General features: G+C 40.2%; 1 protein-coding gene across 5 annotated transcripts in view; it reads left to right on the top strand.

Moving 5' to 3' along the window:
* The window catches only part of LOC122561187 (G protein-coupled receptor kinase 5-like), a 231,184-nt gene that overhangs the window by 117,621 nt on the left and 98,023 nt on the right, over positions 1-15,540 (top strand). Inside the window, exons 1-2 of one of the 5 annotated variants that reach the window (XM_043712720.1) lie at positions 816-820; positions 13,831-13,834. The exons of the other annotated variants lie outside the window; for them this stretch is intronic. The gene's annotated coding sequence lies outside the window, so the exon portion shown is untranslated. Of the gene's footprint in view, positions 1-815; positions 821-13,830; positions 13,835-15,540 lie in introns of those variants that run through there. 5 annotated transcript variants of the gene reach the window in all.

Genomic DNA, 15,540 nt, shown 5'->3' with positions numbered 1-15,540 from the left:
TTTTCCAGCAACACATTTTCAGCTCTGATCTCCAGCATCTGCAGTCCTCACTTTCTCCACCTATGTACTTCCCAACCAAAGGAAAAACCTCAGTGTTTGCTTCCTTCAGAATCTTGTATGTTTCAAAGAGATTGTCTTTCATTCCTCTAAACAACAAAGAGCAACATAGACTCAAATTTAATCAATCCCTTATCAGAGATCAACCTTCTCATCCCAGAGTTCAAGTGAGCCTTGACTTTAATGCAGGCATGTCCTTTCTTAAACATTGTTATGGCAAGTCCCCAGATAAGGTTCCCTAATTTGCTACAGTTCCAGATGGCGAATCCAAAATCATTAAACTCCCAGGTGACAAAAGATGAATCGGTTATTTATCCACACTCTCGATTAGTCACAACGAGGTTAACTTTTCAAAAGCTTTCCTTCCCTTTTGGATACCTTTCTCCCAGACCAAACAAATTTTATGTCTTAAAAGGAGCCCAAGTTAACCAGACTATCTTGAGTTAACAAAAGAGAGTTTATTAGTTCTGAGCATGAGAAGAAACAAGACAAATACGTCTTCAAAGATTACAATGAGAAGTGAGTCTAAAAATGGTAGAAATTGAAAGAATAATTATGGATTTGTCTGAGTCACTCATGAAGTGTAGATAGTCGAACATTATGGCCACTAACACTGGATGTTACCAATGGTATTGATACTGTTAATTTCAATCAATTTCAAGATTCTTTGAGGGTTGACTGAAATTCCTTTTGTCCTAATTCTTTCCACGGTGACTGGCTGGCAGCACTTGGAGTGAGAAAGAAATGGTCCCTTTTCTTACCTGTAGTGCAGATGTGTTTAATGGCTGTTCTCAAAATCCACACACTAATCCACACACAAGAACATCAGGCTATTAACACTCAGGCTAGGGTTGAAGCTCACTTTTAACCCCATGTTCTGTATATCCTTAGAAGGAGAAAACACCAGCATATCTACAGAAAATGGCTTCTGCCTAAGAGGGGATTGGATAGTCAGCATCTCTATTTCTTCCTTGTCAGACTTTCCATTGAAGTTTCTCTGACTTTAACAAGCTTTACATTCCATGTATCCACTCATTGCTCTGCCAGATAGCTGATTAATTTACATTCAGTAATTTTGTTCTTAGTAGCAGTCATAGAGATGTACAGCATGGAAACAGACCCTTCAGCCCAACCCATCCATGACGACCAGATATCCTAAATTAATTGAGTCCCATTGCCAGTATTTGGCCCATATCCCTCTAAATCCTTCCTATTCACATATCCATCCAGATGCCTCATCAGTGTTGTAATTTTAACCGCCTCCACCACTATGTCTAGTAGCTCATTCCATACACGCACCACCATCTGTGTGAAAAAGTTGCCCTTGGGTCCCTTTTAAATCTTTTTCCTTTCACCTTTACCTAAGCCCTGTAGTTTTGGACTCCCCTACCTGGGAAAAAGAACTTGACTGTTCACTCTATCCATGCCCCCTCATGATTTTATGAACCGCTATAAGGTCACCCCTCAGCCTCCGGGGAAAAAAAGCCTCTGTCTATTCAGCCTCTCCCTCTAGTTCAAACTCTCCAACCCCAGCAACATCTTTGTAAATATTTTCTGAACACTTTCATGTTTAACACCATCTATCCTCTAGCAGGGAGACCAGAATTGAGTGCAGTATTCTAAAAGTAGCCTGACCAGTGTCCTGTACAGCTGCAACATGACCACCTAACTCCAATACTCCATGCTCTGACAAATAAAAGTAAGAGTGTCAAGTGCCACCTTTGCCACCCTGTCTATCAGCAGCTCTACTTTCAAGGAACTATGCACGTGCGCCCCTAGGTGTTTTTGTTCAGCAACAAAGACACCATTAAGTGTCTAAGTCTTGCTCTGGCTTCCCTTACCAAAATGCAACACCTCACATTTAGCTATATTGAACTCCATCTGTCACTCCTCAGCTTATTGGCCCATCTGATCATAGTCCTGTTGTATTCTGAATAATCTTCTTCAACATGCACTATGCCACCTATTTTGGTGTAAGACTTCTTAACTCTTGCACTGCAATCTCCTTTTAAAAGCCAACATGCCCTTTGCCTTCCTAATTGCTCGATGTACCTGCATAGTAACTTTGCATTCCATGTATGAGCATGTCCATGTCCCTATGAATATCAACATTTATAAGTTCCACGTCTTTTTTAAAACAAACATTCAGCTTTTCTATTCTTATGACGAAAATGAATAAATAACTTCACAATTCACCACATTAGATAACATTTGCCTCTTAATTTCCCAGTCATTTAACTTGACTATCCATCCTTGGAGCATCTTTGTGTCCTTACTCTGCACTCCTACTTGGCTTTGTATTACAGAGCATCATCCGAGTCTTTAATATAGTTTGCAAATAGCTGAGGCCCCAGCTATTGCGCAGCCTGACAACTTGAAAACCACACATTTGTGTATTGTTTGCTTCCTGTTTGTTAATCAGCCCCCATCCATGCTAATATTCACTCCCAACTTGAGGACCCCTTACCTGCCACCTCTGTGTGGCACTTTTTTGTTGAATATCTTTCAGAAATTCAAGTATAACCAAGGTTCCCTCCTCGTTATGTTCTGAAAAAAATGCAAACGAGTTTGTAAAACACTATTTCCTTTTCACAAAACCATAATAACTTTGTTTGATCATACAACACTACAGTTTTCTACATGTATTAATAAGACTTCCAATATAGATTCCAGCACTTTGCCGATTATTGATGTCCGGCTAAACATCCTGTGGCGCCCTGTCTCCTTTATTCCTCCTTTCTTGAATTGTCAACATGAGATTGATGTCACCATCTGGGTTGGGTAAATGAAGCATTTATCTATAGCAGTGGCCTGTGGTATGAGGCAGAAAGTTCATCTGTGTTTTTCTCACTTTGTCCAGTTTCCAGTTGGAAGAAGAGTCATTGAGGCCATTGTGGTTAGTCAAAGAGTCTTAACTGGAAAAGAATGAGCAGTAGATTCCCTTTGTCATCTTGGCCAAAGGAGAGAAATGGGCTAGTGAGCATAGAACAGTACAGCACAGTACAGGCCTTTTGGCCCTCAGTGTTGTGCCAACCTTTTATCCAGCTCTAAGAGCAAACTAACCTACGTACCCTTCATTTTACTGTTAACCATGTGCCTATCCAAGAGTCACTTAAATGTCCCTAATGCATCTGACTGTACTACCACTGCCGGCAGTGAATTCCACATACCCATCACTCTGTGTGTGAAGGACCTACCTCTGACATTGTCCCTAAACCCTTCCTCCAATCACCTTAAAATAATGCCCCCTTGTGATAGCCATTTCTGCCCTGGGAAAAAGTCTCTGACTATTCACTCTATCTATGCCTCTCATCATCTTGTAACTTCTATCAAGTCCTTCTTCCTCCTTCACTCTAATGAGAAAAGCCCTAGCTCCCTCAATCTTTCTTCATAAGACATGCCCTCCAGTCCAGGTGGCATCCTGGTAAATCTCCTCTTCACCCTCTCTAAAGCTTCCACATCCTTCCAAGCGACCAGAAATGAACACAATATTCCAAGTGTGGTCTAACCAGGGTTCTATAGAGTTCTGGCATAACCTCCCGGCTCTTAAATCCAATTCCCCTGCTAATGAAAGCCAACGGACCATATGCTGTAACAACCCTATCCAATTGGGTGGCACCTTTTGAGGGATCTATGTACAGGGACACCAAGATCCCTCTGTTACTCCACACTGCTGAGAATCCTGTCTTTAACCCTGTATTCTGCATTCAAATTCAACCTTCCAAAATGAATCACATGATACTTTTCCAGGTTGAAATCCATCTACCACTTATCAGCCCAGATCCGTCGCCTGTCAATGTTCCATTGTAATCTACAAAAATCCTCCACGCTATCCACCACTCCACCAACTGTAACCCATATCTCCTCACTTTTGAAATGAGCCTACCATGGGGGATCTTATCAAAGGCCTTGCTAAAATCCATGTACACCATATTCACTGCTCTACCGTCATCAATGTGTTTTGTCACACCCTCAAAGAATTCAGTAAGGTTTGTGAGGCATGACCTGCCCCTCTCAAAGCCATGCTATCACTAATCCAACTATGGTTTTCCAAATAATCATAAATCCTGTATCTCAGAATCCTCTCCAATAATTTACCCACCACAGACATAAGACATAAGGTTTATAATTCCCAGGATTATCTCTATTGTAAGGTTTGTGAGGCATGACCTGCCCCTCTCAAAGCCATGCTATCACTAATCCAACTATGGTTTTCCAAATAATCATAAATCCTGTGTCTCAGAATCCTCTCCAATAATTTACCCACCACAGACATAAGACTGACTGGTTTATAATTCCCAGGATTATCTCTATTCCCTTTCTTGAACAAGAGAATAATGTTTGCCACCCTTCAATCATCTGGCACTACTCCAGTGGACAGTGAAAATGCAGAGATCATCGCTAAAGGCGCAGCAATCCCTTCCCTCGCTTCCTGTAGAGAACTTGGGTATATCCTGTCTGGTCCAGGGGACTTATTTATCCTTATGTTTTCAAAGTTTTCAGCACACCTGCCTTACATTCAAACAGTTTGATGTTATCAGCATCTCTAACGTTGTCCTCACAAACGTCAAGGTCCCTCTGACTAGTGAATACTGAAGCAAAGTATTCTTTAAGGACCTTCCCTGATTCCACAAGTTCCCTCCATTATCCCTGATCAGCCCTACCCTCACTGTGGCCATCCACTTATTTCTCACATAAGTGTAGAACACCTTAGGATTTTCCTTAAAGCTTTCTCATGCCCCCTTCTAGCTCTAAGTCCATTCTTCAGTTCCTTCCTGGCTACCTTGTAACCCTCGAGAGCCCTGCCTGATCATTGCCTCCTCAACCTTCAGTAAGCTTCTTTCTTCCTCTTGACTAGATGTTCCACATCCCTTGTCACCCAAGGTGCCTTCACCCTACCATCCTTTCCTTGCCTCAGTGGGACAAACCTATCCAGCACTATCAGCTGGATAGGTTTGTCCCACTGCTCCCTTAACAACCTCCACATTTCTGTTGTGCATTTCCCTGAGAACACCTGTACCCAATTTAGGAGTCCCAGTTCCTGCCTAATAGCATTGTAATTCCCCCTTCCCCAATTAAGTACTTTTCCATACTGTCTGCTGTTTTCCCTGGAGTGTCGGAGGCTGAGGGGTGGCCTTGTAGAGGTTTACAAAATCATGAGGGGCATGGATACAGTAAATAGATAAAGTCTTTTCCCTGGGATTAGGGAGTCCAGAACTAGAGGGTGTAGGTTTAGGGTGAGAGGGAAAGATATAAAAGAGACCTAAGGGGCAACTTTTTCACACAGAGGGTGGTATGTTATGGAATAAGCTGCCAGAGGAAGTGGTGGAGATATGGGCCGGGTGCTGGCAAGTGGGACTAGATTGGGTTGGGATATCTGGTCAGCTTGGACGGGTTGGACCGAAGGGTCTGTGTCCATGCTGTACATCTGTATGACTATAGTAAAGGTCAGGGAGTTGTGACCGAAATGCTCTTCCACCAAGAGATCTGACACCTGGCCTGGTTCGTTGCCAGGCTCCAAATCCAATATGGCCTCCCCTCTTGTCAGCCTATCTACATATTGAGTCAGGAATCCTTCCTAGACGCACCCAACAAAAATTGCTCCATTTAAACTTTTTAAACTAAGGAGATTTCAATCAATATTAGGGAAGTTAAAGTCACCCATGACGACAATCCTGTTACTTATGCACCTTTCCGAAATCTGCCTCCCAATCCGCTTCTCTGTTGCTTTGGAGGCCGGGGGGGGGGGTGTCTGTAGAAAACACCCAATAAAGTGACTGCTCCTTTCCTGTTTCTGACTTACACCCATACAGACACTGTGGACAAATCCTCCTTGATGACCTCCCTTTCTGCAGCTGTGATACTCGTGAGATCCTTTTGGAGCTGTGGATAACACAAAATCACTTCTTCATGATAGGATTGTAATTGTATGCCATTCCTCCAAATTAAAGGTGCACTATTGTACTAAAAATGCATTCATCGGAAGTAATTCAGTATGGAGGCGGTGGCAGAATGGTATTACCCCCCCGGAGAGCCAGACTAATGCTCTGGGGACATAGGTTCAAAACCCACCTCAGCAGATTGTGAAATTTATTAAATTCAGAATTAAAAAGGACTTTAAAAAGGAATAAATGAGGACTTTGTAACCACTGTCAATTGTTGTCAAGACCTGACCTGATTCACTTATGTTCTTCTGGGAAGGATATTTGCCACCCTTAAACAGTCTGTCCTACATGCGACATGAGATCCACAGCAATTTGGTTGACTCTTAACTGCCCACTGAAATGGCCTTTTAAGCCACATAGCTCAAGGATACCTAGAGATGGGCAACAAATGCTGGCCTTGCATCCCGCCAAAAAAAAGAAGAAAAATTATGTTTCTATGTCATAATCTTCTGTGGTATCTCTCGGTGACGGACTGTAGTAATTTCCATTTTATGTCCCAATTTAGAAAACATTTCCTTACTCAGAAACATTAATTATGAAGCTTTCTGGGAGATACTGAAAATTTTGAATGGGGACACTTACTTCCTTGTATTATATTCTACAAGCAATGCAAATAAGCGTATGTAATCTGGTCAGAAGTCTAAAAGATTCTGTCTGTTCTTATAAAATATGGTGAGCTGATTTCAAAATGTCCTGCTCTGTATTGTGATGACTAAAATAAAGATGAGATTGCATCTACTTGAAATTATTATTTCAATTTTTTTAGATACTTGGGCGGGGGAGGAGGGGGGTAGTCATTTAGCTGAGTTGGCTGGTTTATGATGCAGAGTGATGCCAACGGCATGGGTTCAATTCTCACACTGGCTGAAGTTACCACAAAAGACTCTCCTTCACAACCTTTTCCCTCACCTGAGGTATGATATCCCTAACGTTAAACGTTAAACACTAGTCATCTCTCTCTAATAAGCCCTATGATCTGGTAAGACTTTACCTTTTCTTTTCTATAAATTTATTAGTTTCTACCTCAAATCCAAAGAAAATAATATGCTTTATTCATATTTTCATCTGTCTAGACCTGTCAGCTTAATTTAGTCTTGCATATTTTCCGTCTTACAATTGTTATTTCTGATGTTTCCATTATTTCTTGGTAGTTATAAAGTTAACCAGGAGAAGAATTGTTACTGAGATAACATTGTTAATGAAGTTTATTTTGGCAACTTAATGTGATGCAATTCATTTTGCACAAAACGAAGGTTATGCAAGGGTTAATGTTCCTTGAATGAACTAGCTCACAATCTGATGATGTGCCAAGTTCTAATGACTCACATATGGAGCCTTAATTTTGACCAAATTATTTGTTTAAGCCTCTTGGGAATATGCCATCAGTGCAGTTTAGCATTAGACATACAAGTCATGCATTAGACAAATACATGAGGATATAACAGCCCTCTAATTGAAAACTGAGGTACAGTAACTATTTTCCAACATAAATTTCCCATTTCTCTCTTTTCACCAATAATTTTGTCCTTCTCTTCACCAAAGTATGTCTGTCTTTCTTTCACACACAGTCTTAATCTGTGTTTCTGCCTGTCTCTGTATCTTTCTGGCTCTGATTTGTGGTGTCTCTCAATCTTAATTTTTGTAGCTTTCTCAGCCTGTTTCTGGCTTTTGTTTTTGTCTACCTCTGCCTCCTTACACACTTGTACACACTGGCACCTGTATATACTGGCACTTGTGTGTATGTATGTGTATATATATCATTCTGTTTCTCTCAATACTCTGAGTTTTTAATGGTATACTCTATTCTGAATTATTGCTGAATCAAAAATCACACCACATCAAGTTATAGTCCAACAGGTTTATTTGAAACCACAAGCTTTTGGAGCACTGCTCCTTCGTCCGGTGAAGGGACAGAGGGCATTACTGTGAAACCTTGTGATTTGAAATAAACGTATTGGACTAAACCTGGTGTTGTGATTTTTGACTTTGTCCCTGATAAAAGATTAACTTTGAAGTTGATTAAATGTCAAATTTCTTTGCTATGTTAAGAAAATGCACAATTTTTAAAAATATGCTAGAGACTTATTTGTGATGTTTCACATTCTAACTTAACCCCTTTGCATTTCCCAATAATTTAAGAAGTTGTAATCAAGTGAATCATTCAGTTGTTTGTATTTCCTGGTGTTGGCTGTGAAAATACTTCAATCTGATTGACTGTTTACCCTGCTTGATGACATCGCTGTTGCTGGGTTCCTAGTCACCCTCTGGTTTGCCACTGGATTCAAACAGCTGGAAAGTAAAAGGTCATGCTATAGATCTTTCTGGGAAGCTTTCTTTGAGCTCATGACTTTAGCACTGACCACAAATGCCAAGCCAAGATGTTTTCTCTCCTCTTTTTCTCCTGTTTTCTTTTGTGTGTGCTTTCCCTCCAGCTTCTCCCACCACTCCTCCTGTTTATACATTCTCTCTACCTAATCACAGAAGAAATTGCTGCAACCGTGGTTGGCTTTGCCGCCACCCAATGCGGAAGTGGTGCAGCCTTGGAACTAAACGTTGATGCAACCACTGAACTGAAATTACAGTCCTGCCACCTTCCTTCAGTTTACAGAGGTGAATCACAAGATATTATAGGAATGTCTACGTGTTATATTCCATAAGTTGGAGTACTTGTCCAAATAACTGACTTTTACGTAAGGCAACCTTAGAGGGGTTGAATTGCTTCAGTAGCTCTTCATTCAAAGCCCATTCTTAGATCAGCCTACTCAGAATCTGTTCTACCACATGCAAAAGCCTGCTTGTTTGCGCAACAACAGAGATCAAACCTGGTCCTCAATAGAATTTTAATTGCAATTAAAAGCAGACAGGAGCGATTACTGAGGATGATATTAGAATTGAGAGGCTACACAACAATGGAAAGACAACAGATTGGAACTGTTTTCTCCATAACTTAGCAATTTATTGAGGGTGTGACCCAGTAAAGGTGCTTAAAATTATGATGTGGAGGTAGGGTAGACTTGGAAGATTTTCCTTTTTAGTCAGGGGACATGGGAAACTAAACAGATTAGATTAGATGACACGGGGAGAATGTGCAAACTCCACACAGAGTGTCGTGAACCCGGGTCTCTGGCGCTGTGAGGCAGCAGTGCTAACCACTGTGCCACCATGCTGCCCACTAACATATCTGACATAGTCACCAATAAATCCGATCGGGAACTCCAGTGAAATGTCGTTGCTGAGGCAGTGGTTACAATGTGGAACTTGCTGTCATAAGAAGTGGTTGAGGTGAATAACATTGTTGCAATTAAAGGGAAATTCGATAAGCACATGTTGGACAATGGAGTAGAAGAAGAACTTGATTGATTAGATGAAAAATTGTGCCAGGAATCATGTGTGGACATATATGCTGTCATAGACTGGTTTAAAGGTTTGATCGTGAACAGTTAATTTTATGTGAAATTAGGAAAACAATCCATCTTACATTCTCATGAAACATTTTTCTTACTGGGATGTAAGCTTCACACACACAATTCTTTTTACTTCTCGCATTACTCTGCAAGATGAAATTTGTATACGCTAATGCAATGCACCAATAAAATTACGTTTTCTTGGTCAGAAATGAGATGTGGCCTTTGCTGGCTGGGCCAGCATTTTTTTTGTCCATTTCTAATTGGTCATGAGGCAGTGATGGTGAGTTGCCTTTTGAGCAACTGCAGTCCATTGGCTGTAGGTAGACCGACTGCCATTTGGAAGAAAGTTCCAGGAACCTGAAGGGAGAGAATGTAAAAAATGTTGGAGGGAATGCCAGTCAAGTGCGTTGCTTTGACCTGGATGGTGCTAACCTTCCTGAGTGTTGTTGGAGCTGCACTCATCCAGGCAAATAAGGAGTGTTTTATCATAACTCCTGGTTTGTGCTTTGTGGAATGTGGACAGGCACTGGGGAGAGAAGAAGTGAGTTACTGCCAAATTTCTAGACTGCTCTCATAGCCAAAATATTTATATGGTTGGGACAGTTGAGATTTTGGTAAATGGTAACCCCATGATGTTAATAGTAGGGGATTAAATGATGTATTGAACGTCAACGTGTGACGGTTAGACCCTATCTTGTTGCAGATGCTCATTGCTTGTTTTCTGTCTTGCAAATGTTACTTACCAGCCCAAGCTTGAATGTTGTCCAGACCTTTCTGCATCTGAATGTGTTTGCATCAGTATTTGAAGAGTGTGAATGGTGCTGAACATTGTGCGATCATCAGCAAACATCCACTTCTGGTCTTATGATGGAAGGAGGGTCATTGATGAAGCGGGACAATGATTGCGTTTAGGAAACTGGACTAAGGAACTCCTGAAGGAATGTCTTGGAACTGACATGACTGACCTCCAACAACCACAGCCATCCTTCTTTGTGCGAGACTATGGCTCTAACTCAGAGATTTCACCTGACTCACATCCACACCAGTTTTGTTTGAGCTGTTGATGCCATACTCTCTTGAATACTGTTTTGATATCAAGTAATTACTCTCACCTCAACTCTGGAGCTCAATCCGTTTGTCCATTGTTTCAAAAAAATCTGGTAAAGTGAGTTGGCTGGAAAATTTTATTATCTTTAAAAATACCTGATCGAAAATAGCAGGTGGTGGTTTTGTACCCTGCATTCTTAGTTTATAACTGGAAAAAATGCAGTTAGTTGATATTGATCTATCTCGCAAAAAGAATTTGTTTGTACTTAAAGGTCAATCTCTCCCAAGCAGACATTTCCTGTTGCATAATGAATAGAAGCATGTTTTCTAGTGAATTACGTTTAGTCTATTTGCTTGTTTCTTTGGAATTCAGTTCCTGATTTGTTACTGAATTAATGTGCCCCTCCCCCCCTCAAAAAAAATTAACATTTATACATTAATAACGAGATCTGACTTGGTAAACTAATGCCAAAGCTTGGATACATCTTGTGTTGAGGAAGCCAGAGAACTAGTTCTGAGTTAACCTGGAATGCATATTTCCATTTTGCAATCTTATCCTAATTGCCCGAGGCTGTTTCCATGATGGTGTGATACGCCAATGTGCCTTGACTTGAAGTAAGTCATACAACTGATACAGATCAGCATGATATAATTGAATGGGAGAATAAGCTTGCGGGGTTAAATGGCCAATTCCTGTTCCTTTGTTGCACTGGCATCTCATGAAGGACTCGGGGCTAAGGGTTACCAAATAAAGAAATGGGTTAGAAACTGATCTGTTGAAAAATGATTTTAGATTAAGTAATGTAACAATAGCGGGACATTGCCTAACCTGGATTTGCAGGGTACAGGGAGTACTAAAGTAGAAAGTGAAAAGGATGGAATGCTTTTAAGTCTGATACTCAATTAATGCTGCTGCATAATGTAGAGAACTGAATTCAAATAAAGAGAGATAAGGAGATGTTAAATGTTTTTGATCTGTGTCAGTTATGGTTTACTTCAGGTTAAAGTCCAACAGATTTACCTTAAAACACAAGCTTTCAGAGCCTCACTCCTTCAGGTGTTAGTGAGAGAGGGAGACCTTAGACATAGCATATATAAGTAAAAGATCAAACGGTCATACAACTGATGCAAATGACTTGAATACACCTAAGATGGATGTTAAGTCTTTAATCAGTTAGAATGGTGGTGCAGGTTTTGATTGATTAATATGCAAATCACAGAATTTCTTTCAAGTCACTGTCCTGAGATAACTTAAGGTTTATCAGTATAAAAGAGATGACATCTCAGATCAGACAATGTATTTTAGGTGTAAGGTGTTGTTTAGAGTCTGTCTGTGTCTTAACCTGTCTGTGTCAGTCTGCTTTTATTTCCAGAGTAAGATCGGCAACATTCTCATTAACTTATAAACAAAAATAAGGGTAGATAATTTTTCCTTCGCTGCTGTCAGAGTCCCGTTCTGGGCTTCGCTGGCTGCCCAACTCTTTGACCAGGCTGCCCTCTGAAGATACTGCCACTTCGGACCCCATTGAAGCTGCCTTTCTAATGAAAGAACTCTCTTTAAAAGCTAAGTATAAGCTAAAACTAAAAAAAAAACCTGAGAAGAGGAAAGGGTTAGAAAAGGAAAAGAGAAGAAAAAGCAGATAAAGAGGAAAGACTAGGATGCTGCCATTGTTACATCAAAACATTAAACCAAAGCATTAGAAGTCCACTCAAGTGCATATAGAGCATCCCTTGGCAGCATTGTGAAGAAGCTAAGTTATCTATTATGTCGAACCCAATATTCATCCCTCAAACAAACATCAGAGAAACAAATTTCCTGGTCATTACCACAATCTTGTTTATGGGAACTTCCTGTGCACAAATTGGGTATTGCATTTCCCACATGAAAATAGTGGAAATCTTTGTTGATTATAAAATGCTTTCGGACATTGAGGCTTTGAGAGGCACTATATAAATGCAAGACTTTGTTTCCTGTCTGCCTTTCTGTAATATGCATTAGCCTGGAAGTAAGCATGATCTTTTGTCCTATAAGGTGAAGAAAGATTATTTTTTAGTTTGTGTACCTCCTTATTACATCATCTTGAAACATCTCTTGACACAATCATTACAATGATTGATTGATCTGTAGAGAAATGGACTACAAATCATGGCTAACAAAATTTTGTTGACCATGTTCTGGTTGGAAGGTTTAAGCTACAGGGAAAGGTTGAATAGGCTGGGGCTATTTTCCCTGGAGCGTCAGAGGCTGAGGGGTGGGTGGGAGGGATGACTTAATGGAGGTTTAGAAAGTCGTGAGGGGCATGGATAGGATAAATAGACAAGGTCTTTTTCTTGGGGTGGGAAGTCCAAAACTAGAGAGCATAAGTTTAAGTTGAGAGGGGAAGGATTTAAAAGGGTCCTAAGGGACAACTTTTTCACACAGAGGGTGGTACGTGTATGGAATGAGCTGCCAGGGGAGTGGCAGAGGCTGGTACAATTACAACATTTAAAAGGCATCCGGATGGGCATGTGAATAGGAAGGGTTTAGACGGATATGTGCCAAATGCTGACAAATGAGACTAGATTTATTTGGGATAAAGTTAAAAATCACACAACACCAGGTTACAGTCCAGCAGGTTTAATTGGACATACAAGCTTTTGGAGTGCTGCTTATTGGGGCAGTATCATAGGACCCAGAATTTATAGTAAAAGATCAAAATGTCATACAACTGATGTGATGTATTCAACAAACCTAGATTGCTGTTAAGTCTTTAATCACTTAGAATGGGTTGCAGGTTTTGATTCATTAATATGTAAATCCCAGAACATCTTTGAATCACATTCCCGAGATAATTTAAAGTTTTATAAAAAATGATGACATCTCAATTCATATGATTCATTAAAGGTGTGAGGTTAGAGTCTGTCTGTATCCCAAGCTTGTGTCAAACTGGTTCTATTTCCAAAGTAGGAATTTATAAAATGTCACATGGACTGAGTGCCTACAGATTGTATGCTTTTTGAACAAAATAGAATGTGTCTGCAAATGCAAATTCACCCCATAGACTTATGTGTGAGTGTATGTGTGTGCGTGCTCTTGATAGAATGTGTGCACAAATGTGAAGGAGTATATGCCTGTGAGAGGGTGTGTGTGTCTGAGAGAGAGAGAGAGTGTGTGTGTTTGTGTTTTCGTTCACTGGTAGTGTGACATGAACCCAAGATCTCATGGGTACTGAACTTGGCTATCAGCCTCAACCCAAGATCTCATGGGTACTGAACTTGGCTATCAGCCTCTGCTCAGCAAGTCTGCATTGTTCAGGATAGCTGGTCAGTATAGATGAGTTGGACCGAAAGGTCTGTTTCCATGCTGTATATCTCCAACTCTTACGTTGTTGTAGAGTGGTACCCTGAAAAGTTATGGAATAGTTTCCAACTTTGAAAAGACCACATGGAAGGTGAAAAGTGATGGCTGTGTAAAACAGAAAGAAGAGTGACAAAAAAGTGTCAGAGCTAATAAAAGGGATAGTGTAATTTGGTAATGATGACTCATTGAGTACTTGTGGATCATATGCGAAGTAAATAGTTATTGACAACACTATTATTTACTTGTTATTCTTTAAGTGAAACTGCTCTTTCAATGTTTGTTAATCATTCAAAAATTTCTCATATGAAATAAACTTGAAGGATTCTAATAAATGACTGTCTTCCCTTCTCTTTTGTTCTTGTCTCAACTAGTAAATTCTGTTCATCCCAAGGACTCTGGTGCAGATCCTTGGAAACATTCCAGTGTTTCCTTTCCTGCTTATCTTGTTCCCATCTTGTCAATGCCATTAACTTCACATAAATAAAGATTTAATGTGATAAAATGTTCCCTTTTTCAGTTGCTCTATCCGAAGGATCTTCAGTTTTTAAAATATGTAGTGGATAATTTTAACGGTATGTCTGAGCATTTTCTCAGTAAAGATGAGCCCTGTGATGATTTGTCTCAAAAGATTTCTTCTGAGGGATGATGAGTCAGTAATTTGAAATTTGAGCAGCTCAGCATGCTGGCAAAATGGATAAGCAACCAGTAGCAAAACTCTTTTATCATATAATCTCTAGCTTTATTGGCTGCAACAAAGCTGGGAACAATCAAGTTTGCTTCTCGGGAAATGTTTTCCAACCTCTGGACTCTATTTGACCTAAGCCATTATTTTCTCCTTTTTTAGAATCTGATTGGCTCTGCAGGCTGTCTGAAAAGTTAATAAGCAAATAAACAGTTGATCAGTCCCTCTTTGTTCCTATTCATGGGGCAAATCAAAAATGAATTTCTCAAAAGGTTAATCTTTTCAGCAAATGTAGAGGGTCAGCTTCAGCAAGTTTCACCTAAATAAATATTTGGTTTGTCTAATCTTGTATCTGAATTTCTGTTTTTTTGTCCCCCCCCCCCCCACACCACCAAACCACCAATTAAGTGACTGGTATGTGTCAGATGAGGTCTTTGATTTTTTTTTCCATGATACCTCAGATGTTGTGATTGCTTTTCTGAGCTTTAAACTGAAAATGGAGTCTAGTTCAAAATGGTGCTCAAAGTAAATGCCATTTAAACTCCAAATGCAAATAGAAATAAAGGATGAGCTTTTGGTGTTGATTTAAACAATGTTATTTTGGACCAGTCACCAATATAATGTGCGTGATTTTCCTCCCCATCATTGTCAACCCTCAGTCAAACTATCAAAAAGAAAGATGTGCCATTGTGGGGTGGGGGTGGGGGTTGGGAGGTAGAATCGGTTTGACTTTAGTAAAGTTTTAAATTGATGTGGATGGGTCAGCCACTGGTTACATGCCGTGTCCAATTGACAATTAGGTGGCCAAACCAACAACAACATTTATTTATCTCCTTCCAAAGTTATAAGTTATCCCTCTGGGAGCAAAATTAAGTTTGAAGTAAAATTGTTGATGATGCCCCAAGTCAAATTATACCTCTCCGTGGACAGGAATTTCTCCACTATAATGGGATTGGAATTTAATTTCACTATGGGTGGAAATTGAGCTGTGGTTCAATGGAAGGGAAACTCAGAACGCTGAACCATCCCCTGTTGACTGCTTGCTGACATTTAACTCCAAAC

Source organism: Chiloscyllium plagiosum, chromosome 22 (genome assembly GCF_004010195.1).
Source record: "Chiloscyllium plagiosum isolate BGI_BamShark_2017 chromosome 22, ASM401019v2, whole genome shotgun sequence".
In the NCBI taxonomy this organism is placed as follows: domain Eukaryota; kingdom Metazoa; phylum Chordata; class Chondrichthyes; order Orectolobiformes; family Hemiscylliidae; genus Chiloscyllium; species Chiloscyllium plagiosum.
Note: the sequence above shows the minus strand (reverse complement) of the source record. Positions and strands in the feature narration are given on the sequence as shown.